The sequence below is a fragment of the Furipterus horrens genome, unplaced genomic scaffold, assembly GCF_987537825.1.
Source record: "Furipterus horrens unplaced genomic scaffold, mFurHor1.1.pri manual_scaffold_3, whole genome shotgun sequence".
NCBI lineage: Eukaryota > Metazoa > Chordata > Mammalia > Chiroptera > Furipteridae > Furipterus > Furipterus horrens.
Window position 1 is genome coordinate 77,342,794 of NW_028327173.1, and position 8,249 is coordinate 77,351,042.

The window sequence follows — 8,249 nt, forward strand, 5'->3', positions numbered from 1 at the left end:
ATCCATGTTGTCACAAATGACAGGAGTTCCTTCTTTTTTTCTGCTGCATAGTATTCCGTTGTATAAATGTGCCACAGTTTTTTGATCCACTCATCTACAGACAGGCACTTAGGCTGTTTCCAGCACTTAGCTATTGTAAACAGTGCTGCTATGAACATAGGGGTGCATAAGTTCTTTTGAATTAGTGTTTTAGGATTTTTCAGGTATAATCCTAGCAGTGGAATCGCTGGTTCAAAAGGCAGTTTTTTTTTAGTTTTTTGAGATAACTCTATACTGTTTTCCATAGTGGCTGCACCAGTCTGCATTCCCACCAACAGTGCAGTAGGGTTCCCGTTTCTCCACATCCTCGCCAGCACTTGTTGTTTGTTGATTTGTTGATGATGGCCATTCTGACAGGTGTAAAGTGGTATCTCATTGTGGTTTTTATTTGCATCTCTCTGATGGCTAGTGATGTTGAGCATTTTTTCATGGGTCTATAGACCTTCTGTATGTCCTCTTTAGAGAAGTGTTGGTTCAGTTCCTTTGCCTATTTTTTATTGGGTTGTCTGTTTTCTTGATGTTGAGCCAAATAAGCTCTTTATATATTTTGGAGATCAGTCCCATCTGAGATATCATTGTCAAATATGTTTTCCCATATGGTTGGTTTCCTTTTCATCTTGCTGATGTTTTCTTTTGCTGAGCAGAAACTCCTTAGTTTGATGTAGTCCCATTTGTTTATTTTTTCCTTTATTTCTCTTGCCTTAGGAGATGTATCCGTGAAAATATTGTTACGTGGGATTTCTGAAAATTTCCTGCCTATGTTTTCCTCTAGGACTTTTATGGTGCCACAGCTTACATTTGAGTCTTTGATCCATTTATTCTGGTGTGTGGTGTAAGTTGGTGGTCTAGTTTCATTTTTTTTGCACATCCCTGTCCATTTCTCCCAGCATCATTTGTTGAAGAGGCTCTTCTCACTCCATTTTATGTTCCTTCCTCCTTTATCAAATATTAATTGACCATATAGTCCTGGATTTATTTCTGGACTCTCTATTCTGTTCCATTGATCTATATGTCTGTTCTTATGCCATTACCAGACTGTTTTGATCACAGTGGCTTTGTAGTATAGTTTGATGTCTGGTATCGTGATTCCTCCTGCTGTGTTCTTCTGCTCAAGATTGCTTGGTCTATTCGGGGTCTTTTTTGGTTCCATATGAATTTCTGAAGTATTTGTTCTAGGTCTGTGAAATATGTCATTGGTATTTTATTAGGGATTGCATTGAATCTGTAAATGACTTTGGGTAGTATGGACATTTTGATGATGTTGATTCTTCCCATCCATGAACATGGTATTTGCTTTCATTTATTTGTATCTTCCTTAATTTCTTTCTTCAATGTTATATAATTTTCAGAGTACAGGTATTTTATCTCTTTGGTTAAGTTTATTCCTAGGTACTTTATTTTTCTTGTTGCTATAAAAAATATGGAACACTTCACGAATTTGCATGTCATCTTTGCACAGGGACCATGCTAATCTTCTCTGTATTGTTCCAATTTTAGTATATGTGCTGCTGAAGTGAGCACCATTATGTTGTATATTTGAAACTAATTGTAATGTTATATGTCAATTATATCTCAGTTTAAAATGAAGATTTAAATCAATTTTATGAAAATAATTTGAATCCCATGGTTGTGAAAAAAGTATTTGACTTCATATGTTAAGCTCATTCCAACTCCCATGTGTTTATAACTAGAAAGGAGAAAAATATTTAATTACTATTAATTGTGTGGATGGGGATTTTAATTTGCAAAGAACAGAACTCACTATGGCCACCTTAAAAAGGCAAGAGATTTACTAAATGGTTTTGAGTAACTTACAGATGGTTCACTGGGGCCAGAAAGTGAGATTTTGGGGCTACACGGCCATGAATAATGCTCAACCACACTGAGATATTGCTTCTGAAACCCTAGTACTGCTGCTGAGCAAACATGACTCTTAACATTGGGCACTATTGTTCTAGAAGAAACAACATTCCTTGGCCCAGTTGATACCCTTGCCCAGTCAATTCTTCATGATTAATTACTTCTAACCCTAGTCTCTTATTGGCATTCTAGTTGGCTGAAGCCTGGTTAATCATTTATATCCTTACTATAAGGCATCCTGGGAATATGAATTCTACATAACTTCCACCTATGTAGAGAATTAACAAAATCTGAGGAGGGTGCTCAGAAATGTTGGCAACCCAAAATGACAAATGGTTATACCACTAATCAAAATTTTCCAGGTGATTTTTTTTCAAGAAGCTATTCAAAGCGATCTCCAGCCTCAATTCTAGTATGAAAGGTATCAAATGATTTGGTAATGTCTATGAAGTGGTGGAAAACTTGTTGCTTATCTAATCTTCTCTGCCATTGGAGGGAAAATATTTATGAAGCTCTTTCATCAAATATTTCAAGGTTTTTTGTTTTTTTTTTAAAACAAGGTTGAACACATGTTTAGCAAATATGATAGATGAGTATATCACCAGGTGGTTCAGACCATGGGAAGTGTCTAACTCGCCTTTCTATGGTGTATACCTTATAGCTTCAGGTTAGAATTACTGTGTTTACTTTGATTTACACCAGGAAGACTGAAGTGATCCTGCTTTGTGAGGCTAGGTAAAAGATACTAATTTACAAAGACATTTTTAGTCATGCATACCATCCCCAGTTTGAAGGTTTCACCCAGAAACACGAAGTTTACACTGTGACAGAGTAAGGTGAGAAATTTTCTTTGCCAAAGATCATTGATATGCAACAATTTTTCTTTTTTTTTTTTAGAGATCCTGCTCAAATCTTCACCTAGCTGAGAAAAAAATTCAAAAGGTCAGTATATTACCTTTAACTGTTTAACAACTTTAACAGCTTTGTTAAATGTTCCTTTAAAATCTTCATGCATGTCTTGAGTGACAGGGGCTACTCTGTGCATTCAAAAGAAAGCAGATTTTGACTTCCAGTCAAGATGGTGGCGTAGGCAGACATGGCTCACCTCTTTGCACAACTGCATCAAAATTACAGCTAAAATATAGAACAGCCATCATTCAGAACCATCAGAAATCGAGTTGAATGCAAGTCTGACAACTACAGAATTAAGAAACCACATCCATCCAGACTGGAAGGAGGGGCAGAGATGTAGAATGAGCTGGTCTCACATCCACTTGTGGTGGATTAAAATGTGGGAGGGATATCTTGGGAACAAGGAGACCCAACACCAAACCAGGCCCTCCAGTCAAGGGTTCTAGTGCAAAGAAGGTAAGTCCCCACCACTTCTGGCTGCAAAAAAAAAAAAAAAACCAATGGAGATTGAGTTGGTGGAAGAAACTGCTGGAACCCCAAGCAGTTAATCTTAAAGAACCCACACATAGATGCACCTACTCAGACACTCTCTCTAAGTTCCAGCACTGGGGTAGCAACTTGAAAAGCACCAGTGGCATACAGGGAAAAACTGAAGTGTCTGGCATCAAGGATAGCAGAGGCCATTATCCCTTTGCTAAACCCTCCTCACACATAGCCAATAAGAAAGTGCCATATCTGAGCTTCCATCAACCTGGCTAACACTGTTTGACCCACCTTGGAGATCCCCTGAGACTCTGCCCCACCCAACATATGGGCCCACCAAAGCTGCTTTTTCATATAAATGGCTACCCTTGGCTTATGCTTCATAACCTCCTAAATCCTATCAAACAAGCAACTGCTGGCTTCAGTGAGCCTCAGGCCAGGCACTAGCAACAGCCAGCTTAGATTCTACAGCTTGGCTTTGCCTGGGAATCTCCAAGCCCAGCACAAGTAGCAGCCATCTCAGATTCCTTTATAGCTCAGACAGAGTTGCCCTGAGAAAAACACAGGTGAGGGCTGACCTTGGCTTGCACCACACAGGAAACAGCAGAGCCTGAGCACCCACTGGATAGCTACAGACCACGTTGGAGCACCACCACCCTGACTCTGCCCAGCTGATCCTCCACAGAGGGCAGAGGGTGGTGGTCAGTGGTCTCAGCCAAACCTTGCAGCTGACTGGCCTGGGTAAATCCCTCCCATTGACCTGCCAACAGCAACCAAGGCTTAACTACAAGAGGAGGTGGTACTCAGCCTACACAGAGGGTGCACCTCGAGTACCCAACTTGGGTGATAAGGAAGGCTATGCCACTGGACCCTACAGGACACCTACTATATTAGGCCACACTACGAAGGCATGAAGTCAAATCATCTCTACCTAATACATAGAAACAAACACAGGGAGGCTGCCAAAACAAGGAGACAAAGAAATGGAGCAAATAACGAAACAGATAAAAACTCCAGGAAAAGAGCTAAATGAAATGGAGACAAGCAATCTATCAGATGTACAGTTCAAAACATTGGTTATAAGGATGCTCAAGGAACATAGTGAGGACCTCAGCAGCATAAAGAAGATCCAGTCAGAAATGAAGAATACACTAATTGAAATAAAGAACAATTCAGAGGAAAACAACAGTAGAGTGGATGCTGCCAAAAATCAAGTCAATGATTTGAAACATAAGGAAGCAAAAAACAACCAATCAGAACAACAAGAAGAAAAATGAACCAATAAAAGTGAGAATAGTATAAGCAGCCTCTGGGACAACTTCAAGAGGTCCAACATTTGCATCATAAAGGTGCCAGAAGGACAAGAGAAAGAGCAAGAAATAGGAAATCTATTTAAAAAAAATAATGAAAGAAAACTTCTCTAAACTGGTGAAAGGAATAGACATGCAAGTCCAGAAAGCACAGAGGATTTTAAGCAAGACACAACATAACTTAAAAGGTTAAAGATAAAGAGAGGATATTAAAAATAGCAAGAGAAAAGAAGTTAATTACCTCCAGGGGAGTTCCCATAAGACCGTCAACTGATTTCTCAAAAGAAACTTTGCAGGGTAGAAGGGATTGAGAAGAAATATTCAAAGTCATGAAAAGCAGGGACCTACAGCCAAGATTACTCTACCCAGAAAAGCTATCATTTAGAATCAAAGGGCAGATAAAGAACTTCCCAGGCAAGAAAAATCTAAAGAAGTTTATCATCAAGAAACCATTATTACATGAAACGTTAAAGGGACTTGCTTAAGGAAAAGAAAAAGATCAAAACTATGAACAATAAAATGGCAAAATAGAACTTCCAGCCAAGATGGAGGCATTGACTGACACACTCTGTCTCCCTCTACAACTAAGAAGGATTACAACCACTGCAAAACTAAGAATAATAAGAAGTTCCTGAAAATAAAGCTACATGGAAGTCCAACGTACAAAGTCATAAACACGTGGTGCTTGTCTGGATGGGTAGGAAGTGCGAAACCGCGCCTGAGAAAGATTGAACTGTGCTGGAGGCGGCAGCCACAGATGCAAACAGTGGGACCCGGTCAGCAGACACTGGTATTTGGGGAGAGGAGAGAAGCGCCTGGGAGCCGGCCCTGGCTGCAAACCAGATCCATCGGCTCACTATTCCAATGCCCGGGAAGGCAGACCCCATTAGGAGGCGGCCCTGTTCCTCAGTGGAGAGTAACAGCGGGAATCCATCTTGGACACCCGCCCCACGCAAAGCGCCACAGTGTGGTGAGAAAGGTCGCCAGGTTGTGACAAGCACACAGGGCTCTGCCTAGTATAATGTAGGAGGTGTGACAGCGCCCCACCCTAGAAGGAAAGGTAAACAAAACGGTCAGAATGGCAGAATTAATGATTGAAATACCAATCACACAGCTAATGAAAAAACAAATAAAAGCCTTGACCAATGAACAAATAGCGAATCTTTCCGAGGCTCAGTTCAGAGCTACAGTCATAAGGCAGCTTACAGACCTAACAGCAGGGCTGAGTCAAGATGAGGAAGGAATGAAGGCTAGCCCTGCTGAAATGAACAAAAATACATACAAGACAGGTGGTGAGGAAGGGAAAGCCATGGATCAAATTAAATTGGAACATAGGGAAGGAAAAAATAGTCAACCAGTGCAGAAAGAGGAAACAAAAAGTGAGAAATACGATGAGAGGCTCAGAAACCTCTGGGACAGCTATAAGCAATTGAACATTCAAATTATCAGATTGCCAGAAGGTGAAGAAGAAGAACTAGAAATAGAAAAATTATGTGAAAAAATAATGAAGCATAACTTCCCGAATTTGGGGAAGGAAGTAGGCTTACAGGTCCAGGAAGCACAAAGAGTTCCAGATAAACTGGACCCAGGGAGAACCACTCTGAGACACATTATAATCAAATTGTCAAAAACTAAAAATAAAGAGAGAATCCTAAAAGCAGCAAGAGAGAAGAGAAGAATCATGTACAAAGGGGTCCCAATTAGACTATCAGCAGATTTCTCAAAGGAGACTTTACAGGCAAGAAGGTACTGGCAACAAATATTCAAAGTAATGAAAATCAAAAACCTATAACCATGATTACTCTATGCAGCGAAGCTGTCATTCAGAATAGAAGGGCAGAGAAAGTGTTTCCAGGACAAAGTAAAACTGAAGGAGTTTGTTAAATCCAAACCACTGTTATATGAAATGTTAAAGGGACTGGTTTACAAGAAGGAGGATCAAAACTATGAACATTAAAATGAAAACTGTATCACAACAACCAACAGCAGAAGCCAGGGAATCGAAACAAAGGCAAACTAAATAGGCAACGAGAGTGGAAAAAGAACTATAGGTATGGAAAACATATTGGGGGGAGGTCAGCGGGGAGGGGGAAGGGGGAAAAGGGAGGGAGATGATGCAGGAATTAAGGAGCATAGTAGGAGGGAGTGGAGTAGACAGGAAGATGTTGAGAAGAACTATATGCACAACCAATGGTCATGGACTAAGTGGGGGGGACAACTGGAGGGAGGGGGAGCAGGGGTTAAAGAAATTGGGACAACTGTAACAGCATAATCAATAATAAAAAATTTTTTTTAAATGGCAAAATACATATCTATCAACAATTGAATTTAAAAAAACAAAGTAAGCAAACAAGAACAGAGACAGACTCATGGATGATTGCCAGATGAAAGTGAGGTAAGAGAGAATGGGTGAAGAAGTGAGGGGATTAAGAAGTACAAATAGGTAGTTACATAATAACCATGGGGGTGTAAAGTATAGTATAGGAAATGGATTAGCCAAAGAACTTATATGCATGACCTATGAACATGAACAATGGTGGGGGGATTGCCTGAGGGAGTGGAGGGGTTGCTGAATGGAGGGCAAAGGGGGAAAGTTCAGGACAGCTGTAATAGCATAATTAATAAAGTATAATTTTTAAAAAAGAAAGCAGATTTTGCTTCTGTGACACATTTTGAATACCTAGATGTTGGTATTCAAGATGTGTCTCCTTATGTTATCAACCTACCATAATGTTTTCATAATCACAGTGTATTTCTTAAAAAAAAATTATTACGTTGCTATTATCTAAATGCCCAACTTTATTTGGATTTCACAAATTTTTTAACTAAAGCCCTTTTTCCATTCCAGGATCTCATCTGGAATACCATATTGTGTGTACACATTATGTCTCCTCTGGTCTGTGACAATTTCTTAGGCTCTCCTTGTATTCATGATCTTGACTGGCCACTTATTTCATAGGATGTGCATCAATTTGCATTTTTCTGATGGTTTTCTCTTGATTAGACTGCAGTTGGGAGTTTTAGAAAGAATACCATAGGGTGAGGTACCCTTCTTATCACATTATATCAGGAAGTATGTTATATCAACTTGACTCAACACTGGTGAGCTTAAAATTAGTAAATTAGGTAAGATCGTGTTTGTCAGTTTTCTCATTAATATATTACTTTCCCCTTCTCAAACTCTATTCTTTGGAAGCAAGTACTAAGTGCACCCTATTGTCTTTTAGAAGGGATGTATGTACATATATTAGTTGGCAGTTATTATCTGGAAATTTATGTAGGGAAGATTTGTGTCTTCCCACCATTTATTTATTTATCAGATCATGTATTTATAGCAATATGAAATCATATATATTAGTTTTATACTTTGGATTATAATCCAGTACAATGCTACTTATTTTGTTGCTCAAATTGTTCTAGCTTTGGCCATTGAAAGCTCATTAAGGTTGGCTACTTTTTCCCTTTGATATGTTTCCACCATTTTGGGTTTGGGCGCACTTCCTTATTTTTTGGCACTTCCTTATTTTTTGGTGCTACAAGTTTTTCTTGTATTTTATATGACCCAGCTCTAGAATCAGTCATTTCACCAAGGAGTCTTGGTTCCTTTTATTGAACACTAGTATTTAAAACCAAATATAAGTGTTC

General features: G+C 39.2%; 1 non-coding gene across 1 annotated transcript; it reads right to left on the minus strand.

Moving 5' to 3' along the window:
• Window positions 1-1,453: 1,453 nt before the first annotated feature.
• On the minus strand, window positions 1,454-1,560 carry LOC150015351 (U6 spliceosomal RNA). The gene has a single exon (XR_016510123.1). It is a non-coding gene; the product is annotated as a U6 spliceosomal RNA (small nuclear RNA).
• Between the last annotated feature and the right edge of the window lie 6,689 nt (window positions 1,561-8,249).